This window comes from Suricata suricatta, chromosome 16, assembly GCF_006229205.1.
Source record: "Suricata suricatta isolate VVHF042 chromosome 16, meerkat_22Aug2017_6uvM2_HiC, whole genome shotgun sequence".
Lineage (NCBI taxonomy): Eukaryota > Metazoa > Chordata > Mammalia > Carnivora > Herpestidae > Suricata > Suricata suricatta.
The window spans coordinates 29,208,840-29,232,367 of record NC_043715.1 but is presented as its reverse complement, the minus strand read 5'-3'; the positions used below and the strand labels follow the sequence as shown (position 1 = coordinate 29,232,367).

General features: G+C 41.5%; 1 long non-coding RNA gene across 1 annotated transcript; it reads right to left on the bottom strand.

The window, feature by feature from the left end:
• Nucleotides 1-217: 217 nt before the first annotated feature.
• LOC115279638 lies at nucleotides 218-22,817 on the bottom strand. The gene is made up of 3 exons (XR_003903547.1): nucleotides 22,750-22,817; nucleotides 18,667-18,790; nucleotides 218-338 (listed from the first exon to the last, which is right to left on the bottom strand). It is a non-coding gene; the product is annotated as an uncharacterized LOC115279638 (long non-coding RNA).
• Nucleotides 22,818-23,528: the final 711 nt, after the last annotated feature.

Genomic DNA, 23,528 nt, shown 5'->3' with positions numbered 1-23,528 from the left:
TGGCTGAGTCCCAGCCCTTTCTTTGTGGAGCCCTTGTGGAGGCTCTGGCCTCTGACAGGGTCTTTCAAGCCAGGAAAGGATGGGAGACAGGACAATAGGGCCGGGGATGGAACTTGGGGCACATCTCACAGCCAGAGCCGGTCTCCGGGGCTCAGGCGAGCCGTCACCTCTTGAAGGGAACGATTCTTACTGACCTGGAGGACGTGCGGGGAGCGGTCCTTCTTCCCTCCTACTGTGAAGCTTTCCGCAGGAACCCAGCCCTCCCTGGGGGCCTTCTTCCATATGGAGTGGGAGAGAAAAGGCATTCTTGACCCAGTGTATCCACAAAGGCTTCTTCTCTGGAAACAAACAAAAAAATGCTCTAACGCTCAAGTTTTATGCAAGCACTTGAGAAGCCAGGCTTCCTGCCTCTTTATGTTACTATCTGTAGACAGGCTCCATTGCAGGCGCAGCCTGGGTCTGGGGAGGTCTGGGGGGGCGGTGCGCCTCTGTAGCCAGGGCTGTGTGTGCACCCTGGACTCCCACTGTTCCGGCCTTCAAGGTCATTTACACGTAAAAACCTTAAGTTTCTGGGGGCGCCTGGGTGCCTCAGTTGGTTAAGCATCTGACTTTTGGTTTTGGCTCAGGTCATGATCTCAGGGTTTGTGGGTTTGAGCCCCATGTTAGGCTCCACGCTAGTAACATGCTAGGCGCCTCCTTGGGTTTCTGTCTCCCTCTTTCTCTGCCCCTACCCCACTGTGCGTGCTGGGCTCTCTCTCTCTCTCTCTCAAAATAAACAAACTTCAAACAAACAAACAAACAAACAAACAAACAAACACTAAGTTTCTTCCTCTTTGGAGCAAAGGGATCTTTGTCCAAGAGCTTCCAAACCCCTCTAGTGCTTTGGGAACGAAAGGGACCAGTGGGACCTAGAGTGAGGCTGAGCGTGTCCTCCGCCCAGGGCCTCAGGCACACGGAGATGACCAGACAGCTGCTCTGCTGCCTTCTCCACTCCAAAAATCAACTCCCCACAGGCCACGAGGTAAAAAGAGTGGCTGATGGCCGTTGAGTGCTTTGCATGTGCCAGACCCTCTTCTAAGTGCTTAGCGTGGAATAGGTCATTTAACCCCACACTAATGCCTACTTGAGGTAGTTCAGTGTAGGATCCTCACTCTGCAGAGGGAGAAACAGGCCTGGGGAGGCCATGACACATGCCCCTTACCAGGGAACACGAGGGAACTGGGCAAACCCTTCTCTCCTTTCTCTCCCCTGCCGTATACACTCGGGGGCTTTGGACTTGTGCTGTGGAAATGGGAGCAAAGCACCTTTGGGGCAGGGGTCCTGGCAATACTCAGGGAAGAGGGGGGTGGTGGAACCAGATGCTTCCCAGAAGCCACTGGCCCTCTGGAACCAGAAACGTAGATGGATGTGACAGCTTTGAGCTCTGTGCCAGGCCCAGCACTCAGAGCTGAGGACAGAGATGAAAGCAACAGGTGATCCGGACCTGTGCACTGGTCACTGGGTCCCATGGGTGATGTGCGGCGGGAAAGAAGTCTGCTGGAAAAGTGTCGACCCCATGGGCACGACCTAGAGAAAGAGGTTTGGACCAAAAAGAGTCCACCTGGGCGTCATGGAAAAGAGAAGGACTTTGGCCTTATCTGTGAGACCTTGAGAAGGAGTTTGGGGTCCTAGGAAGAGAGGTGACATTGAAGGGCCCCCCAATACTGTCTTACGTTGGCCATTCCTGCGAGGGTCTGGGGCCGACTGCCTCCAGCAAAGACTAGAAACTGCCAGTTTAAAGCTGTTCCCTGACAGCGTAGTATTACTGGCTGCGGTCACTTACTGAGCCCCTAATCCTCTCTCCCCAAGACCTGAAGTAACCCCAGGCAGTCACACATGGGCACTGACGGTGCTCTTGCGGGCAGTGCCCTGCACCAGAAGCTGGAGGCGAGCTGGCAAGACATCAAGAGAGGAACACACCGTGGAAAGACAGGCTGCAGGGGCTGCTGACCCCGGAACCGATTCTTAACACACCCTGTTTTCCTCTACCATCCAGGAAGGTGAATTTGGAAGTATAGGAGGGTGGCTAGGAGGCTGGATCCTGCTACTTCCCAGGACAAGATCAGGTTCAGGATGGTGTAAGGTGGGTGAGGCCTCAACACACCGGAGAGAGTGTTGTCAGCGCGGTGCCCAACACGGGGCTCAAACTCAGAAACTGTGAGATCATGACCTGAGCTGAAGTCAAACGCTCAACTGACGGAGCCCCCCAGGTGCCCCAAGAGAAATCATATCTTAATGCAACATTAAGGAGAAAAACAAAATACAAAAATCTATGATGAACAGAACACCAACACTTTAAATAAAGACAGGGTATCAGTCTATGACTGATTTTTCCTTTTGCCTTAGGCTGAGCTATGCATTGTTCTGGATCCTGACTTTATAATATGGGGAATTTATGCATCATGGATTTTCTGCACTAATTCTTATTTTTAAAATACTGAATTAAAATCTGATTTCTCTCATGGCTGAGTTTTTTTTGGTACACCCTGAAATGTTGTGCCTGGGCTGGTGTCTCTGGGCCCTGGCTGGGGGCTTGAGACGTTTTATTTGGCTTTAAAGAGTACCCATGAGGGCTCCTGGGTGGCTCAGTCATTTAAGCGTCTGACTTTGGCTCAGGTCATGATCTCACCACTCAGGGGTTCAAGCCCCGAGTCAGGCTCTGAGCTGTCAGCCCAGGGCCTGCTTCACATTCTGTGTCTCCCTCTCTCTCTCTGCCCCTCCCCCACTCACTCTCTCTCAAAAATGAATAAATGTTAAGAAAAAAATGAGTAACCCATGAACCCACAAGAAGGACAACCAACTGGGTGATTCTCACTCTTGCAGAGAAGACCTCAGAGACTCTGAGTCAGTGCGGGACAAATGTCTCTCCTCCAGCCTGCTAGTGCTGGCAAATGACAGAAATAAAACAAGTTCGCAATGCCTTGGATGTCCTTTATTCAAGAGCGAACAGTCCATGCAGTGGGGCAGAACGGTGTCTCACGAGGGGCTCCTGTCTTCTGGGATTCGGTGAGCACGAGGAGTCGGAGCATCGTGACTGGTGTTGGTCAGGTTTCCTCCGCAGTGAGGGGCTGACTTAGGTTCCAGTCGAGAGCGTGGGCCAGGCCACTAGGGCGGCCTCCATTTGTGGGTCCTGATACAGGAATCGCCTTTATCAGCGCCCTGACTATGACAAACCCGTGTTCACACATCACTGCAGGCAGCAATGCTGAGGCCTCCCTGGGCACAGATGGTGGGCTCAGAGCCAAGGGGCCCCCTGATCCAAGAGGGAAGTGTTTGGGGGGCGGTGGGTTGATTTGATTTTGTCTCAACGGGAACTTTCTTTGGATCTTGTTCCCTAACTCCACGGCACATTTCAAAACAACATTCTTTTATGAACGAGCACCAGGACATCAAATACTTCCACACCCTATGCTAGAAGTGCTCCAGGCCATGCTGTTCTTTTCCTTTTAAATAGTTCCATGTAAAATCAGATGTTAACTCTCTCTGAATAAACCCAAGTAGAATGGTTTCCCCCCCCTTTAATAATACCAATGACAATCAGAACAGGTGGAAAGAATATGTGCCCTTAACACACAGAGTGCTGTGGTTTAGAAGGAAAACACTAAGTTGTTACATATGTAACAAACAATTCTTATTTATTGATGGTGAGAAGAAGGCACGACAAGGCTCAGAGGGAAAGTAGAGCAGGAAATGTATTCCCAGGAAGGATGGTTTATGTCTTCGAATGGGGCCAATGTCTTTCATAAATGGGTTTTGCTCTGCATCTCGGGCAATACCAGCGTTGCCCCACTTTTTAATAAGCGAGACTTGTTTGGGGTCCATCATTTCTCACAGCTTTTTGAAACCCCTCTTCGGCCAACAAGCCACGACATGGATGGTATTTCCAGGCTTAGGGACTCAGGTTCTGTAACTCTGGAGCCTGGCAGGATTTTGGAGGTTGAGAGGTCCCACAGCACAGTCCTCGCCTTGGCCAGCCTGAGATGGGTCTGGGAGAGAAAGGAGTTCAAGCAGGATCCCACAGTGGGCTGATGGTGGAAATAGATCATTTTGTAAGAGATGCTTTGTAAAGGGGACTCAAGACCTGGAATTCTAGGTTTGGTTTCTTCGGCTCCTTCCCCTTCCCCCCTACTGTGCTGCAAGAAAGAACAGCTTCAGTCCCTGACATGGTGTATGATGCAGGTGGTTTTGACTAGAACTCATAAAGTACCCCGGAGCATTCACATTTTTGTTTCGCTCAAAAGATTGCCTCTCTCGGGTTGGTGCTGCATGGTATTTTCAAACACTTGCACTTCATACGGAGGGCTGATGGCACTTCAGAAGAACCTTAATTTGTGCTAAAGGTGATCACGTGGGTGTGAACATGCTGCTCCCTGCCAAAGGGTGAGTAAAAGGAGCAAGAGATATTCATGTGTAGACACGGGCCTGACGGAGCTCCAAAATCATTGGTCATGAACCTTGTAGCGCCTTGAAAATTTCCTGCTAAGCAACGTGTAGTAACACGTCCTCTTCTCTTGGTAAATTCACAGGACCAGAGGAGGAAACGTCTCTGCCTGCACACCTACGGATTTCTCTCTGCGTCCACGTTCAACTGCCAGGGTCCACTAGGAGACCCTGCGTAATACTGGCCTCTGCATAATCCTAGATGTTGACCTTTTGATTCCTGAATTTTCTGGCTTGTTCTCTCCCAAATTTCTGTTTATGTGGCTGTCACATTTGCATTACGTTTTTTTTTTTAAAGTTTTTATTTCACAAATACTGTATTCATTTCAGAAGAATGAGAGCATACAGGCGAAGAAAAGAGAAATAGAGATCATCTCTCATCCTAGAGGTAGCTAACAGCTGATGTTTTGGAATAGACTTTTTTTTTTTTTTTACTGCTTATTTATTTATTTTGAGAGAGAGAGGGGGAGGGAAGGAGAGAATCCCAAGGAGGCTCTGCACTGTTGGCACAGAGCCCCACATGGGGCTTGATCTCACGAACTGGGAGACTGTGACCTGAGCCAAAATCAAGAGTCAGATGCTTCACTGACTGAGCCACCCAGGTGCCCCAGACAATTCTAGACTTTTTGTATAAAAGTGTACACACTGGAGTATATCTTCTTAACAACAAGGATGAGATCACACAGTATATAACAGTATATAGTGTTATATTCCCTGGGCTTTCATTGCCAACATTGGCAATGACTCCTCTCTGGGAGTAGACTTTCATTTGAATTCTTTTCTCAATAAAGAGAGAGAGAACTGTCAGGGTATCAGAGTTGGGAACCACCACGTGGATATTCCTTTGCCCTTCATTCTTTGTCCAGAATAATCCTAAGCATTGCCTTTTGCTAGAAGTAGGAATATTTTCAATTTATAAGTAGCCATCAATGTTCCCACAGTCTTGGATCACCCACCTCCTCTGGTGGGAACAGAGTGGTTTGCCCATCTGCCACGGCCATACTCCATGAGCATGGCCGGGTCAACGATTCAAGGGGGCAGTGCTGATGCCATTTTTTGTTATCCATTAGAATAGGTTGACCTTTCTTACAAAAGCAAACTCCCAAATCTCAAGGTCTTAGGAGAAAAAAAAGGCTTATTTGTCATTAACCACATTATTCCATACACCCTTACTTTGGGACAAATGCTGACAGCATATCCACCATCTGGAATATTGTCTGCTGGATTCCATGTCAGAAAGGAGGAACTTTTATTGGACAAATTGCCTACCTTCCAAGGTATCACAGGGGATAGTTCTACCATGTTTTGCCACTGCAAGCCTGAATCATACACCTTCCAGGCACCAACAGAACAGTCGCGATACAGTTGAATGCTTGCCCCCTAAGCCAGTGCCATATATTTTCCTTTGTGGCGTTTTTACCATTTGCTAGTACTCCTCTCTGTATCAGTCAGGGTAGGCTAGGTTATGCTGTGGTAACAAACAACCCCCCAAATCTCATTCATACTCTGTATCCATTGAAGATTGCCCAAGGGTCTATGCCATCTCTGTGGCTGCATGATTATTAAGGCCAGAAAAAGAAAATGAGACAAAATGTACACTCTGATACACTTTCTGCCCCCTTGCATTGACTAAAGCAGATCATACGGCCACATTCAACCCCTAAAAGTAGCATTGACAATTCTATCCTATGCTTAAAATGAAGAAAACCAGAAACATTTTGTAAATAGCACTAATGATTACCTAATATTTTATATCTCCATTGGAGAGAAATGGGTTCCTGGTGATATTTGGTCATAACTCTTTTACATCGTTAGTGGCAGGTTGAATGGAGAGTTCCTAGCCAGTTGGGTTTCCCTTCAAGCCTGAAGAATTTCCTTTAGGATGCCTTGCAAAGCAGGGCTGCTGGTGACATTTTCTTACCTTTTATTTATAGAAAATGTTTTTATTTTGCTTGCTTCTTGTAGGATATTTTTGTTGTATATACAATGATGAGTTGACAATTTTATTTTCTCTCAGCATTTTAAAGATGTGGTTCTATTGGCCTCTTGTCTTTTTCTAGTGACAAGCCAGAGGTCATTGGTAGCCTTGCCCCTATATATGTATTATATAACTTCTCTTTGAGCAATATTTTCTCTCATTTTTGTTTGCAGCAGTTTGAGTATGATATGCCTAGGTACGCATTACTTTCTATAAACTCTGTCTTGGTCTGTTAAAGTATTCTTTTTCCATTTTCTCTCTCTTTTCTTGACTTCTTCAGATTTTCCCACAGATCACTGAGGCTCTGTTCACTTCTGAAATCTTTTTTCCTCTGTGCTCCCTATTTATTGATACATTGTAAACTCACTGACTCTTGTTATGTATAATCAACTATGCATTTTTAACTTCAGATTTTCATTTTTGGTTCTAGAATTTTCTCTTGGTTCTTTTAAACTGCTTCTATTTCACTGCTCAGATCTCCTGTTAATTTATTACAAGCATATTCTTCTTTACATTATTCATCATGGTTATAATAGACGCTTTAAAATTCTGCTTGCCAATCCCAATATCTAGGTCTTCTTGGGGTTAATTTTCTGTTGGTTACCTTCTCTCTTGAGCATGGATTACATTTTCCTGTTTCTTTGTATGTCTAGTAATTTTGGATAATATCCTGGATTTGGTGAATAATACGTTGTGAAGACCTTGGATTCATTATATTTCTCTGAAGATTCTTGACTTTTTTTTGGCCCTCTTTATTAGCCATGAATTAAGTGAACTCAAACTCTGGGGCGCCTGGGTGGCTCAGTTGGTTAAGCAGTGGACTTCAGTTCAGGTCATGATCTCACTGTTTGTGGGTTCAAGTCCCATGTCGGTCTCTATGCTGACAGGTCAGAGCCTGGAGCCTGCTTCAGATTTTATGTCTCCACCTCTCTCTCTGCTCTTCTCCCCTTCTCAAAAACAAATAAACAGTAAAAAAAAAATTAAGTGAATTCAAACTCCAAATTCTATCTCTTCTGTGGCAGGCAGCAAGTTAAATCTTAGCTGAGTTATTTTATTCTTCATTGAACTGATTAAAATCTGCTCCATGAATCTGTAGGTCAGTGGCAGCCAGAGATTTAAGCAGTTTATGTATGGAATGTAGGTCTCTCCCTCTGTGGATCTCTTCTTTTTGTGATGTCCCTGCCCCCACCCTGTTTTTCAGCTGCTACGGTCACCCTAAACTCTTATTATTCACGCCTCCTAGATTGAGGGTTTCTGAGTTATCACTACTTGCATGGTGGCTGACTAAGGCCTGCCCTCAGACAAAAACGTGTATGTGTGTGTGTGTGTGTGTGTGTGTGTGTGAGAGAGAGAGAGAGAGAGAGAGAGAGAGAGAATGACAGGAAGAGAACATTTTTCTCATGTTGTTAGAAAGAGAACATTTTTTAGTTTCTGCCTGCTTTTGGGGCTTTCTCCAGTGCATCCAGATATTTGGTTTTTAGATTTTATCCAGAGGTTTTAGTTATTATTCTGCCGTTATCACAAGTGCAATCCTCTCTTTTAACACCGAAGTGTAATTAACATAGAGTGTTGTATTAGTTGCACGTGCACGATACAATGACTCAACAATTCTGTACACTGCTCAGCGCTCATTACGATAAGTGCCCTCTTGATCCCCTTTATTTTACCTCTCTTTCCATCCACCTCTCCTCTGGCAACATGGATTTGTTCTCTGTATTTAAAAGTTTATTTTTGTCTTTGTCTTTTTTCCTTCGTTTCTTAAATTCCACATATGAGTGAAATCTTTCTCTCATTGACTTATTTCACTAAGCATTATAACCTGTAGGTCCATCCATATTGCACAAGTGACAAGATATCATTCTTTTCTATGGCTGAGTGACATCCCATTGTGTATATACACTGTATCTTCTTTACCCATTCATCTATGGGTGGAATCTTGGGTTGCCTTCAGATCTTGACTGTTGTAAATAATGCAGCAATAAACATAGGGGTGCACATAATCTTTTCAAATTAGTGTTTTCATTTTCCTTGGGTAATTATCCAGTAGTGAAATTACTGGATTGTAGGGAAATTCTATTTTTAATTTTTTGAGGAATCTCCATACTGTTTTCCACAGTGAGTGCACTGACTTGCATTTACACCAACAACGCACAAGTGTTCCTTTTTCTCCATATCCTTACCAACACTTGTAATTTCTTGGTTTTTTTTTTTTTTGATTCTAGACATTCTGACATCTCATTGTGCTTTCAATTTGCATTTTCCTGATGATTAGTGATGTTGAGCATCTTTTCATGTGCTCATTGAGCATCTTTTCCTGTTGGCCATCTGTAGGTCTTCTTTGGGAAAATGTCTATGTGTGTCCTCTGCCCATATTTTAATTGGATTTTTTGGTGTTGAGTTGTATAAGTTCTTTTTTTTTAATGTTTATTTATTTTATTTTGAGAGAGAGAGAGAGAGAGAGAGATAGAGAGAGAGAGAGAGAGAGAGAGAGGGAGAGAGAGGGAGGGAGAGGGGAAGGGAGGGAGAGCGCAAGCGCACAAGGGACGGGCAGAGAGAGAAAAACAGAGAGAACCCCAAGCAGGCTCCATGCTGTCAACACAGAGTCTCTTGTGGGGCTTGAACTCACAAACCATGAGATCATGACCTGAAATGAAATCAAGAGTTGGATGCTTAACTGACTGAGCCACCCAGGCGCCCCTGTATAAGTTCTTTATATATTTTAGATATTAACCTCTTTTTGTATAAATAAGTTGCAAATATCTTCTCCCATTTAGTAGGTTGTCTTTTAATTTTGCTGATGGTTTCCACTGCTGTGCAAAAGCGTTTTATTCTGGAGTAGTCCCAATAATTTAATTTTGCTTTAGTTTCCCTTGCCTGAGGAGACATATCTAGAAAAATGTTTCTATGGCCAATGTCGGAGAGATGGTTTATGTTTTCTAGGAGTTTTGTGGTTTCATTTAGACCTCTAATCCATTTTGAGTTTACTTCTGTGTATAGTGTAAGAAAGTGCTCTGGTTTGATTTTTTTGCGTGTAACTATCCAGTTTTCTCAGCACCATTTGTTGAAGAGACTGTTTTTCCCCCATTGTATATTCTTGCCTCCTTTGTTGTAGATTAACTGACCATATAAGCAAGGGTTTATTTCTAGACTCCCTATTGTGTCCTGTTGAACTATGTATCTGTTTTTGTGCCAATACCATATTGTTTTGATCACTACAGCTTTGTACTATATCTTACAATCTAAGATTGTGACACCTCCATCTCTGTTCTTCTTTCTCAAGATTGCTCTGGCTATTTGGGGTCGTCTGTGGTTCCATACAAATTGTTGGTTCTAGTTCTGTGAAACATGTTGGCGGTATTTTTTGATGTGATAGGGATTGCATTAAATCTGTAGACTGCAGTATGGACATTTGAACAATATTAGTTTTTCCAAAATCCATGAGCATGGAATATCTTTCCATTTGTGTCACCTTCCGTTTCTTTCACCAGTGTTTTACAGTTTTCAGAGTGCAGGGCTTTCGCCTCCTTGATTTATTTTATTCCTAGGTATTTTATTATTTTCGGTCCTATTGTAAATGAGATTGTTTCCTTAATTTCTTTTTCTGCTATCTCATTATTTACATATGGAAATACAATAGAACTTTGTATACTAATTTTGTGTCCTGAGACTTTATACTGAATTCATTGATCAGTTCTAGCAGTTGCTTTTTCTTTTTTTCTAGAGTCTTTAGGGTTTTCAATACATAGTGTCATGTCATTTGCAAAGAGTGGAAGTTTTATTTCTTCCTTACCAATGTGGATGCTTTTTATTTCTTTTTGTTGTTATGACTGCTGAGGCTAAGACTTCCAGTACTATGATGGCAGTGAGAGTGGACTTCCTGGTCTTCCCCTGATCCTTGAGGAAAAGCTTTCAGAGTTTTTCATGATTAAGTATGATGTTAGCTGTGGGTTTTCATACATGGCCTTTATTATGTTGAGGTATGTTCCCTTTAAATCTACTTTGTTGAGCATTTAAAAAATTTTTTTATCTGATTGGATGCTGTACTTTGTCAAGTACTTTTTCTGCCTGTATTGGGGTGAGCATATGGTTTTTAATGCTTTCTTTTATTGATGTGATGTATCACATTGACTGATTTGTAAATACTGAACCACTCTTGCATTCCTGGAATTAATCCCACTTGATTGAATCGAATGATTTTTTTTAAATGTATTGTTGGATTTGGCTTGTTAATATTTTGTGAAGGATTTTTAAAATCTATGTTCATCAGAGATATTAACCTACAGTTTTTTTCTTTTTGGAGTGTCTTCAAGTGGTTTTGGTATCATGGTAATGTTGGCCTTTTCAAATGGATTTGGTAGCTTTCCTTCCTCCTCTATTTTTGGAATCCTTTGAGAAGAATAGGCATTAACTCCTCTTTAAATGTTTGGTAGAATTCACTTATGAAGCCATCTGATCCTGGGCTTTTATTCTGGGGGAGTTTTTTGATTCTTGATTCAATTTCATTGCTAGTAATCAGTCTGTTCAAATGTTCTATTTCTTCCTGATTCTGTTTTGGAAGGTTATATGTCTCTGGGAATTTATCCATTACTTCTAGATTGTCCAATTTGTTGGCATGTAATTTTTCATGGTATTCTCTTATAATCCTTCATATTTCTGTTGTTTTGGTTGTTATTTCTCCTCCTTCATTTATGATTTTATTTATGTGAATTATCTCTCTTTTTTCCTGATGAACCTGGTTAGAAGTTTATCAATTTTGTTTATCTTTTCAAAGTATAATAATCCTCTTTTCACCTCTCAAGAATACGAAATCTGGTCAGTGTTCACAGCTCTTTTTCATTCCATTTCATAAATATCTTCTCCATGTGTCTTTAGTTACAGTCATGTCCCCTTAGACTGAATCATTCAATTCTTCTCATACTGAGGAGAAATCTGTCCTTGAGAACCTCTCTGTGTGAGTCACAATGGATGTCCCATTAGCTCTGGATCTTTCCTCCTGCAAAGGACAGAGGACTGCCAGATTTGCTGGGTAATGTCTCTGGGATCATTATCTTTTTTTTTTTTTTAATGCAAGTCCTAGTCCTGCAACATCTTTCCTCTTATTTATCCAATACAAGCCACTGCCTGATTTCCAAGTAAGTTCTCTCTAGAATAATTGGGTCCAGTGTGACAGTGGCCATGAAACCATACTACATTTTCTATGGAAGTAAAAAGTGGAAAATGAAAATAAAAGAATCACAATTTTGAGAGGCAGGTGATTTTAGAACCGTGTAGTCCAATATGCTCAAACCAGGTTAAGGTGAAAGATGCAAGGAAGTTGGTTTAATTACAGACCTGCAGTCAGTTAGTAGCAGAACTAATCAGCCTTGGGGGTGCTTGGGTGGTTCAGTTGGTTAAGCGTCTGACTTCCACTCAGGTCATGATCTCGTGGTTTGTGAGTTTGAGCCCCATGCTGGGCTCTGTGCTGACAACTTAGAGCCTGGAGACTGCTTTGGGTTCTGTGTTTCCCTCTCTCTCTCTGCCCCTCCCTTGATGACACTCTGAGTGAGAGAGATCACATTCTCTCAAAAGTAAGTAAACATTAAATTTTTTTTAAATAAAATTGTTCAAAAATAAAAAGAACCCTAGTCAGTCTCGTTCAGTTTCATATAGTTTGAAGCTATATTTTTCTCTGGTCACCCAAGAATCTTATATGAAAGAGCTCCTTAATATCTAAACAGCTCCAGGGCCTCAAAAAAGCAAGAATGTAAAAATAAAAATGTAAGTCTCTCCTGTAATTTAAAAAAAAGACTTTAGGGGCACCTGGGTGGCTCAGTCGGTTAAGCCTCCGGCTTCGGCTCAGGTCAGATCTCACGTTTGTGGGTTTGAGCCCCGCGTCAGGCTCTGTGCTGACAGCTAGCTCAGAGCCTGGAGCCTGCTTCTGGTTCTGTGTCTCCCTCTCTCTCTGACCCTCCTCCTCTCATACTTTGTCTCTCTCTGTATCAAAAATAAATAAAACATTAAAAAAAAAGACTTTACTTTTAAGAAAAGTTGTGGGTTATAGCAAAATTGGGAGGAAAGTACATAAATATCTTGCCTTTCCCCATCCCCCCACTCACCTCACACGGGCAATCTCCCCTACTATCTACGTCCTGTACGAGAGTGGTACATTTGTTACAACTGGTGAACTTACACTGACATGTGATTATTATTCAAAGTCCATAGTTTACATTAGGGTTTGCTCTTGGTGTTGGACATTATATAGGTTTGAGCAAGGGTATAATAATAACACGTGTCCACCATTACAGCACCTTACAGAATGCTTTCACTGCCCTAATTATCTTCTGTATCCTACCTACTCATCCCTCCCTCCTCCTCACCCTGGCAACCACTGATCTTTTTCTTATCTCCATGGTTTTGGTTTCTGTAGAATGTCATATAGTTGGAATCATGCAGCATGTTGCCTTTGCAGATTGGCTTCTGTCACTCAGTGATATGCCCTTAGATTTCTTTTGCATCTTTTCATGACTTTCATGCTGAAGGGTATTCCATTGTCTGCATGTACCACACTTTATTTATCCATCCACATATTGAAGGACATCTTGGTGTTCCAAGTTTTGGCATTTATGAATAAAGTTGCTATAAAAGTCTGTATGCAGGCTTTTGTATGGACCTAAGTTTTCAGCTCATTGGGGTTAATATCAAGGAGCACAGTTGCTGGATCGCTTGGTAAGAATATGTTTAACTTCGTAAGAAACTGCCAAACTGTCTTCCAACGCCATTTTGCGTTCCCGTCACGAATGTTTGAAGAGCGGCTGTCGGACTGCGTTCTCACCAGCATGTGACGCTATTCAAATGTTCCAGAGTCGGGCCTTTCTAGTAGGTGAGTAGTGGTAGGTCATTGTTGTTTTAATATGTAATTCCTTAATGACCTATGTTAAGCATCCTTTCACTTGCTTATTTTCCATTTGCATGTCTTCTTTGATGAGGTGTCCAGATCTTTGGCCCATTTTCTAAATTGGGTTGTTAATTTCCTTATTGTCAAGTTTTGAGCTCTTTGCATATTTTGGATACCAGTCTTGTATTACATATCTCTTTTGCAATTATTTTCTCCCAGTGTTCTTATTCTCTTGATAGTGTCTTTTGCAGAGCAAAAGTTATAAGTTTTAATGAAGTCTAGCTTCTCAATCCTTTCTTTCATGGATCATGTCTTTGATTTTGGGTCATTAGTTTTAATAACAAAACAGGGACAATAACAAGACTAACCCGAAGTGGGATGTTAACTGTCTTGAAATACTATAGAATTGACTAGAGCTTGATGGTGATGTTTTACTTGCCATTTAAGGATTCTTCCATGTAAACCATTCCCACATGTAATATGAAAAAAATATATGTATTTACAATTATTTTGTTTATCGGTGTAACTATTCCAAGCGAAATGTCGGCAGCAGAACTAGACCAGGCTGCACATGTCAATCCTGATTTGAGATTAGCAGGCAGCAACCACTCCCCAAGCTGCTGCTCTTGACACCCTGCTTGAACTCGAAGCCAACTATTATCAACAGAGGTGTTTTTCCATTCCCTGGGAGGTTAGTAATGGTGTTCCATGGAAGAGCGTCTTCCTTCGCTATTCCCAGTAGCGGAAACCATAGCTGCTAATGACTCTAACTCTGTGGACATGTTAAACATCAGAATTTGTTAAACATCATGGCACAGGAGTTGATATGCTATGGCAAAAAATGATAATGATGGTAACGAGACAATCACGCTGCAAGGAGCTGGACTCCGATGAAATATGTATCAGGGAGATCTTTGGGGAATGGTATCGGCAGTCCTGGTCTGAGAGATAGCACAGCCTGTGTGTTTATCAGCCAATGAGCTCAGATGGGTGGATAACTTAAGAAGAGCTTGAAGGAAATAGGGGACTTCTTAAAGGGGATATCGGGGCTAACATAGAATCTCTTCCACTGTATTCTCTCAGTCAAAGGAGTTATAGACACAGACCAGATCCAAGAGGGGAGGATAAATAGATCCCACCTCTTGATGGGAGCAGTTTGGGCCATTAATTCACCACTTATAGTCATTTCTCTTTTTTCCTTGCCTTAGGCAATTGGCATGAGGAGCCCAAAATGATGACGCACTAATTGTGGCTTCTGTGGAACTCTCACTATGTTCTCTTAGGTGAAATGTTCCCCTCTTTGGAACGAGGGCCTCACAGGACCTAAAACTGTAGGGATGGGAAGCACATATTCTGGAAGTGGGTTCATGGGAGTGGTGTTAAGGGCACTCCTACTTCTACCTTTTGGTTTCTGGATCTATATATTGTAGCTATTGGCACAAAGTGCCAGATCAGCTACAGACTCAGGACATGAATTGCATCCTGGAAGATGGCACTTCAAGTTGCTCAGTTGTCTCTGACCAGGCGCTTCAGCTGAGCCTGCAAGAGGACATTCCACTGTGGCTATGAGGACAACACTCAATATTGGGTGCTGCAGTACGTGGTAGAAGCAGTCATAGCTCTTCTTCCATTAAAAGGGGTCCATTGATCTGAGGCAAAGTCATGTGGGATGTCATTTGGTAAATCAAACATGCTGTTATCCATCCAGGGGAAACACAGACAGGGGCATTGTGGACTTAGTAGGCAAACACATATCCAGAGGAGGTAGTCACTGCCTCTTCCAAAGCAGAAGTACAATGTATCAACTTGTCATTGATGGCTGGCTGGTACCATATTGAGGGCTCAGTGTTAGCCTGTGCTGCTGGCAGGTGGAGAATTGAGCAGTGCAGGAGGTAGGACCAACCTTGACGGGAGGGAGTCCAATAATGGGCCCATGCATGACCTCCATCACTGTCCTTTGGGGCCATCCTTAAGTGAAATTATAGTATGGCAGCCATCTATTTTCAACTTGCACCAACAAATTGGGCCTATTGACCCGTAAAGCAATCTAGAGACTTTTTTGTTTTACTTCCTCTGGTCCCCAGTTGGAGTGGATAGTCCACCTGTCCCATGAGATGACAGGGGTGAGTTTAGGAAGAGGCACTGTGATACAACCCAGTCAGGGGGCTTAGGTGTTTGGCCATCTGGCTTGGAGTCTTACTGCTGCTCTCTGGACTGCTGTCTGGGTAGGACTGTTGGGTCTGACCCCACGTGTATCACTCTATCATGCAATAAACTGCTGTGGCTTGTGTACAGGCTAAGTAAATTCTTCCCTCCTTCTGGAGAAGTTGCAGAGCAGAAAGCAAAGAACACAATATGCACGTGGGCAAGATGCCGTTAGAGTGAAGTGAGTTCAAGCCGTCACAGAACTGGCCACCAATGCCACAGCTGGAATCTGAGATGTGGCAGAGAGGACATGAGGTCGGGCCCCATCGGCATCCACATGGTCCCATCTGCTTTGGTTCTATTATTCTAAACGGATTTAGAGTCTCTGGCCCTGTTTCTGTCCGTATGGGGAGAAAACACAATGGTCAGACTTGGGAGACATCCCTGAGCAAGAGATGTTGGAGGATCTCCAGTCACTGCGAAAACACGTGACACCACTGTACATCCCCCCTTCACTTCACTCCACGTTTTGGTTTGTTGTCTGTGGCCCTTTACTTTTAAGGCTTTTCTTTTTGGATATATGCCAAGTTTCCCCTCCCTCTGTATTCCTTTAAGATGGTTTTGAAGCTCCAACTGGTCCTTTTTGTAGATCCTACTCATTTTTTAAAATGGGAACACTTTCATTTACTGTAGATCATACCAGTATAAACCCAAACACATCTATCCTGACATCTATCTCTGAATCTCCAATTCCTCATTTTTAAGGAACTGATAATAACTCCAAACCAGTGTTTTTCATGTTGGCCTTGTTCTACACAATGCATGCTAGAATGTGTCCTGCTGTCTGGCCTTAGTTTCTGAGTCTTTAGTTGTTGTTTTAATGAATGTGTCTCTGTTTTATTCCCACCCCTGCCCCCTCAGCCTTGTCTTCTCCTTCCCCACTTCCAAAGCATTGCTAGCACTCTGATGTGCGTCCTTCCGTATGCTTCCTGTTGCTCATATAATCATCTTTCGTTTGTACGAATGCAGTGTCAGAAAGCGGTCCCATTCCTCCTTGCTAGTGGAATCTTGACTTTATTTGCAATGCAGTGCACTTAGTCCTGGCATTGGGTCATGACTGGTCCAAGCCAATAATGATAATCCTTTCTCTGTATTTCCCAGCCTGCCCTGCAGGTAGAGGTGGCCACGTGACCCAGCTTTGGCCAAGGAGGTGTTAGCTGTGGGTGGGGCTTCCAGGAAAACTTTTGACGACTCATTTAGAAGAGTCTGCACCCTTCTTCCTGGCCAGGGTGCACATTTGACGTCTGTAGGTGCTGTAGGCATCTTACGGCCATGCAATGATAAGGATGGGAGAGTAGAAATATAGAAAGGGGCCAGGTCTTTCAGGGCCCAAATGAGCTGCTGAAATGAGCTAGAAACTGTCTATATTCACACTACCACTCATGGAGGAAAAAAACGCCTTTGTTTCAACCACTGCTAATCTGGCTTATTGTTATCTTGCATCCGAAAGCATTTATAACTGATAAAAGTTACATATGCACCCACACACACATTTTTTTCGCCTTCAATTTACAAAAGCATAATCATATTATATGTATTTTTCTTAGTTTATGAAATCTGGCTTTATATCCTTCATAATACGTAATGGACATTTTTCTGAGTCAATGCATATAGTTCTAATTTATTATTAAAATATACTTCATTAATTGTTGTGGATAGGTAGTAATAGCACATGGCTCAAAGTTCAAAATGTATAAGTGGAATATGATGTGGTCACCATGAAACATTAGCAATTCCTTGGGGCTTCTGGATGGCTCAGTCAGTTCAGCGTCTGACCTTGAGTCAGGTCATGATCTTGCAGGCCATGAGTTTGATCCCCACTTTGGGCTCTGTGCTGATAGCTTGGAGCCTGGAGCTTGCCTTGGATTCTGTGCCCCCCTCTCTTCCCCTCTCCGCCACCTATGTTCTGTCTCTCTCTCTCTCTCTCTCTCTCTCTCTCAAAAATAAACAAACATTAAAAAATTATATAAAAAAAGAAACACTAGCAATTCTCCAAAAAGTTAAATATAGAGTTACTATAAGTTAAAAATGTCACTCTTAGGTGTATACTCAAGAACAATAAAAGTATACATCTACACAAAAACCTTTACATAAATGTTCATAGCAGGATTATTCATAATAGCCCCAAAATGGAAAAAAAAAAACCCTAAATGCCTTTCAACTAATGAATGAACAAAATGTAATATATTCATATAATTGGAATATTATTCAGCAAAAAACCAACCTGATGCATGCTACAATGTAGGTGAACTTTGAAAGCATTAATGCTAAATGAAAAGAAGCCGGTCACAGCAAACACAACATTGTATGACTGCATATATGTGAAATGTGCAGAATAGGCAAATCTGCACAGAGACAGAGAGTAGATCAGTGGTTACCGGGGGCCAGGGGTGGGGACGCTGGAAATAGGGAATGGTTACTAACATGTAGGCGGTTTCTTTTTGGAGTGCTAAGAACATTCTAGATTTTCCTTTTGGTGATGGTTGCAGAACTATGTGAATATACCAAAAAATCACTGAACTGTACACTTCATTTTTTTAAGTTTATTTATTTATTTTGAGAGAGAGAGAGAGAAAAAGAGTGTGTGTGTAAGTGAGTGGGGAGGGGCAGAGAGAGAAGGAGAAAGAGAGAGAGAGAGAGAGACAGACCCAAGCAGGTTCTATACTCAGTGCAGAGGTCAACTCAGGGCTCAAACCCACGAACTGTGAGATCATGACCGGAGCTGAAACCGAGTCAGAAGCTTAACCGACTGAGCCACCCAGGCTCAGTGAACTGTCCACTTTAAGTGGCCACAGTCTGTGAAATATATCTCAACATAGTTATAAAAATATACCACCAGAAATACAGTAAAAAGTGAATTTTTTCCTACTTCTTCCCCAGCGACCCAGTTCCTTTTCCGAGAAGCTACCTCTTACTTCTTGGATGTACTTTCAGAAACGTTTTATTTATACTCAAGCACAGGCACCTATGTTTTTACATAACTCATCACATATACCACACACTCTTCTTTAACTTACCTTTGCACGTAGAAATGTGTCTGGAGACACAGACACAGAGAGAAGATCCCGTGAAGACAGAGGGGGCTTGGAGTTACTATGTGCCTTGAAGCCAAGGAAAGCCAAGGACTTACCAGCAGCCACGAGAAGCTAGGAGAAAGGCATGGAACACATCCTTCCCTGGAGACTTCAGATGGACTATGGTCCTGCCCCTTGGTTTCAGACTTCTAGCTTCCAGATCTCTGAGAGAGCAAATTTCTATTGTTTTAAGCAAACATAAATAAACAAACAAATAAATAAAAATTTAAAAAAATCAGACAAGTGCGTATCTTGTGGATTACTATGTAGAAGCACATCTAAGGTTGACCCCTTCTTTTAAATGGTGACACAGTCTTTTATTTCATGACTGAAACATAATTTTTTAATGACTTCCCTATTTGATATTTGCTTTTCTACACAATGATGACATAAATAATCGTGTCGGCACATCATTTCCTCTATTCGCAAGTGCATATATGAGATAAAATCTTAGAGGTGTAATTGTTGGATTAAAGGGTAAATGTATTGGGGCGCCTGGGTGGCTCAGTCAGGTGAGCGTCCAACTCTCGGTTTGGACTTAGGGCATAATCTCATGGTTTATGAGTTCAAACCTTGTGTTGGGCTCCATGATGACCGTGTGGATCCTGCTTGGGATTCTCTCTCTCTCTCTCTCTCTCTCTCTCTCTGCCTCTCCTCTACTTGCATGCATGCACTCTCTTTCTCTCTCAAAATAAACAACCTTAAAAAAAAAAAGGATGAGTGTATTTTTTATTTTGATGGACTTGCCAAACTGATCTGCACAGTGTTCATGGGAAGCTACCCTCGACCCGCAATGTGTGAGTGTGCCTGTCTCCCATAGTCATGATAACTCCATGTTTTACCACATTTTTGATCTTGCCAATCTGGTAGTCGAAATTATATCTCATTGTGGTTGTAATGTGCATTTTTGTTATGAGCATGTTAAGCATCTTTTCCACATCTAATATCATCACATTCAGTAAGTTTAATGTTATGTTCATTAATAATCATTTGAATTTTCTCTAAATTGCTCATATCCTTTACCCACTTCTCTGTGGACTGTTGGTCTTCCTCTTATTTTGGGGCTCTTTATAGTAAGGAAATTAGCTGTTTGTTCTATTGTTGGCAAATATTTTCCCAAGTTTTTCATTTGTCCTTTGATTTTATGAGGGGTTTTTTTTGCCATTAAAAAATTTTTACTTTTGTGGAGTCAAATTTATTGCTATTTTCTTTCATAGCTCCTGAATTTTGTGAAACCATAAATTATTTGTTTATTGCTAATGCATTCATGGTTTCATTTTTTACATGTAAATATTTATAGGATTTATTTTGCTTTAAGGAAGGAGTAGGGATCTAGTTAATTTTTTTCCTAGATGCTTTTTGAGCGGTTCTGGTATCATTTTTGAGTAGTCTATTTCTCTCCACTAACTTGATATGCCACCTTTGATGCTCCAACTTCTATGTTTCTGGCTGTGTTTCTAGACCTTCTGACCCATGTTGCATTCTTGGAATAAAAACCTCTTGATCATGACTGTTATAGCTTTTAGAAAAAAGTTTATTTAGTTTTGAGAGAGAGAGAAAGAGAGAGAGAGGGCAAGCAGAGGAGAGGCAGAGAGAGAGGGAGACACAGAATCTGAAGCAGGGTCCAGGCTCTGAGCTGTCAGCACAGAGCCCGACGTGGGACTCGAACCCACAAACCATGAGATCATGACCTAAGCTGAAGTCAGATACTTAACAGACTGAGCCACCCAGGTAGGTACCCCTGTTATAGTTTTAATTTGGTGTTCAATTTTTTTTTTACATTTATTTATTTTTGAGAGACAGAGAGAGACAGAGCATAAGTGGGGGAGGGCCAGAGAAAGAAGGAGACACAGAATCTGAAGCAGGCTCTAGGCTCCAAGCTGTCAGCACAGAGCCCAGTGTGGGGCTCGAACACACAAACTGCGAGATTATGACCCTAGCTGAAGCCGGACGCTTAACCAACTGAGCCACCCAGGTGCCCCTTGGTGTTCAATTCTATTTGCTAATGTTTTACTTAGGATTTTTGCTTTGATATTATTTATATGTGAGATTAGTCTATAGTTTTCTTTTGTGCGTGTGTGTGTGCAGTGTTTATTTGGTTTACAGATCAATGACATATCCAGTTCTTTAAAAGACTATGGGAGTTTTCCTTCTTTTTATATCTCTAGAACACTCTGAATAGTATTAAAATGATCTAGTTTTTGAGGGCTATTAGAATTCCCTTGTAAAACCTTTTGAGCCTGGTGCTTTTTGGGATTAGTATTTTGACATTTTATTTCTTCTGTGGAAATTGATCTTTCAAGCTTTCTTTCTTTACCAGGCTCAATTTTGAGATGCTGTATTTTTCAGAAAATCAACCATTTCATCTAGGTTTTCAAAGTATTTTCTAAGAATTATACAATTTAGACTCATGGATTTAAAAATAACCCAATTCAATAGTTAATCTCTCATTGTCCTATTTTATTTTTAATATTTATGTATTCTTGATAGAGAAAGAGTGTGAGCGAGAGAGCAAGCACAGGGGAGGGGCAGACAGAGCGGGAGACACAGAATCCAAAGCAGGTTCCAGGCTCTGAGCTGTCAGCACAGAGCCCAATGCAGGGCTCGAACTTGTGAACCATGAGGTCATGACCTGAGCTGAAGTCGGAGGCTTAACCAACTGAGCCACCCAGGCGCCCCTGCTATTTTCATTTGTACTCATGCTTTCTTTTATAATGATTAGGTCCATTCTCCTGATTATTTCATATAAGTATTTTATTTATTAATTTTATTTGATTTTTACTTTTTACTTTCATTCTCTCTGCTTTTTGTCTCTTTTTAACTTTTGAGATAGATGTTTCATTTATTGTTACACTTTTATTTCCATTCTTATGTTTATGCATTTGCTTTGCTTTAACTGTATCTCAAAGATTCTGATATATAGGGCTTTTCATAATCATTATTTTTCTAAGAAACTGTTCAATTTCAATTTATATTTCTCCATTGACTATGGAATTGCTTAATAACATTTTATTTCCAGATGGAAAAGAACTTGTGCCTTTTGATTTTATTTTCCATTTTATTACATTGTGATAAGACAATGTTGTTGGTTTGCATTATTTTTATTTGAAAGAATTTATTGAAGTTTTCTCGGTGACCTCACTTATGGTCAATTTTCATGAATGTTCCACATGTATTTGAAAAGAAGAAATATCCTTTTTCATAAGGGTAAAGGGTTCAATATGTATTCATAAGCTCTACCTTGGGATTATGTTGTTTAGATTATATGTGTGTGTGTGTGTGTGTGTGTGTGTGTGTGTGCGCGCACATGAGCGTGCACACACGTGCGTGTATAATTTCTTTTCCAATTTGCCCAGGCTTGAACTGAGGGTTGATCTATAGTCTGTCCTAATTAATATACTTCCATATGTTTTCTCTTATCTCCTGCATTTGTGCCTTATGAAGGTTGCTGCTATGTTATTTGATGCATAGTTATTGATACCATTTGTATCTTCACTGTGAAGTATGGTCTTCACTATCATTAAAGTGTCCTTCTTTGTGTCATTAAGCATTTTCCCTTCACGAATTTCATCTTGTCAGATATCAAGTTCACAAGCCTGGCTTTCTTCATGGGCACTTGTCTGGTAGTTTTGTCCATCCTTTTCACTTTATTGCGCTTTGTTTTGGAAGTATCTCTTACAACATAGAGTTGAATTTTGTCTTGTAAGACAATCTGAAAATAGTTTTCTTTTCACAAGTTTGTTCAGACCATTTGCATTTATGGTTACAACTTAAATACTTGATTTTAGCTCTGTCTGACGATCTTATGTTGCATTTACTATGGATATTTTCCATGTGTTTTTCATTCTCTGGTTTGTTTTCTTTGCTTTTTAATAAAAAAAAGTTGGTGATTAAAATGACTTGTGCTTTTCTTTTAGTAGTTATCTTTCCACTAATATATTTATATAATGTCCACGTTTCCTTTATTTAGGCTTCTACCTTCTGCTTTAAAGCGTATCTTTGGCCCTTACCTATAATCTATATGAAATCAATGAATTTATGCTACTTTTCCATTTTTCCCCTTTTTCTCTCATTAAAAAAATTGTTGACTTCATCAGAACACAAAACATACATATACTATTCTTCTACCTTATCCTCACCTTTGGCAGGCAGAAGATCTGTAGTTAAATATAGTCCAGGCTTACCACTGGCTCTTCTAACAGTTTCTTCATTCACATCTTAGTTGGATGGAGGTAGTCTTCTAGTAGATTCCTCACAAAGAGCTCATTAGCACAATATTCCCTGAATTCTTGCATGTCTCCCATTATTTTTCTATAAACAAGCACATGAAAAGATGCTCAGTGTCATTAGGGAAATACAAGTCAAAACCATAATGAGATACCAATTCACAATCCTAAGAATGGCTATTAAAACCGGAAGAAAGTAACACCTGTTGCAAGGATATGGAGAAACTGGAACCCTCGTACATTGTTCGTGCGAATGTAAAACTGTTCATTTGTTGTAGAAAACAACAATTTGGTAGATCCTCGAGAAGTTAAACCTATAATTATCATATGACCCACTTCGATCTACACCCAAAAGAATTGAAACTAGGTAGCCAAACAAATCCTTGCACCAAAAATGTTCACAGCGGCACTTTTCACAGTAGTCCAAAGGTAGAGACAACCCAAATGTCCAACACTGGATGAATGGATAAATAAATTTTGGTTACCCATCCAATGGAATATTATTCAGCCATAGATAGGAATGAAGAACTGATACATGTTACAATGGGGGCGAACCTTGAAAAAGGTGGTGGTGACAGAAGGCAAACATAGGTTACATAGTATATGACTCCATTTATGTGAGATATGCAAAACAGGCAAATGCATAGAAACAGAAAGCAGATTGGTGGTTGCCAAGGGCTGGGGAGGAGGGT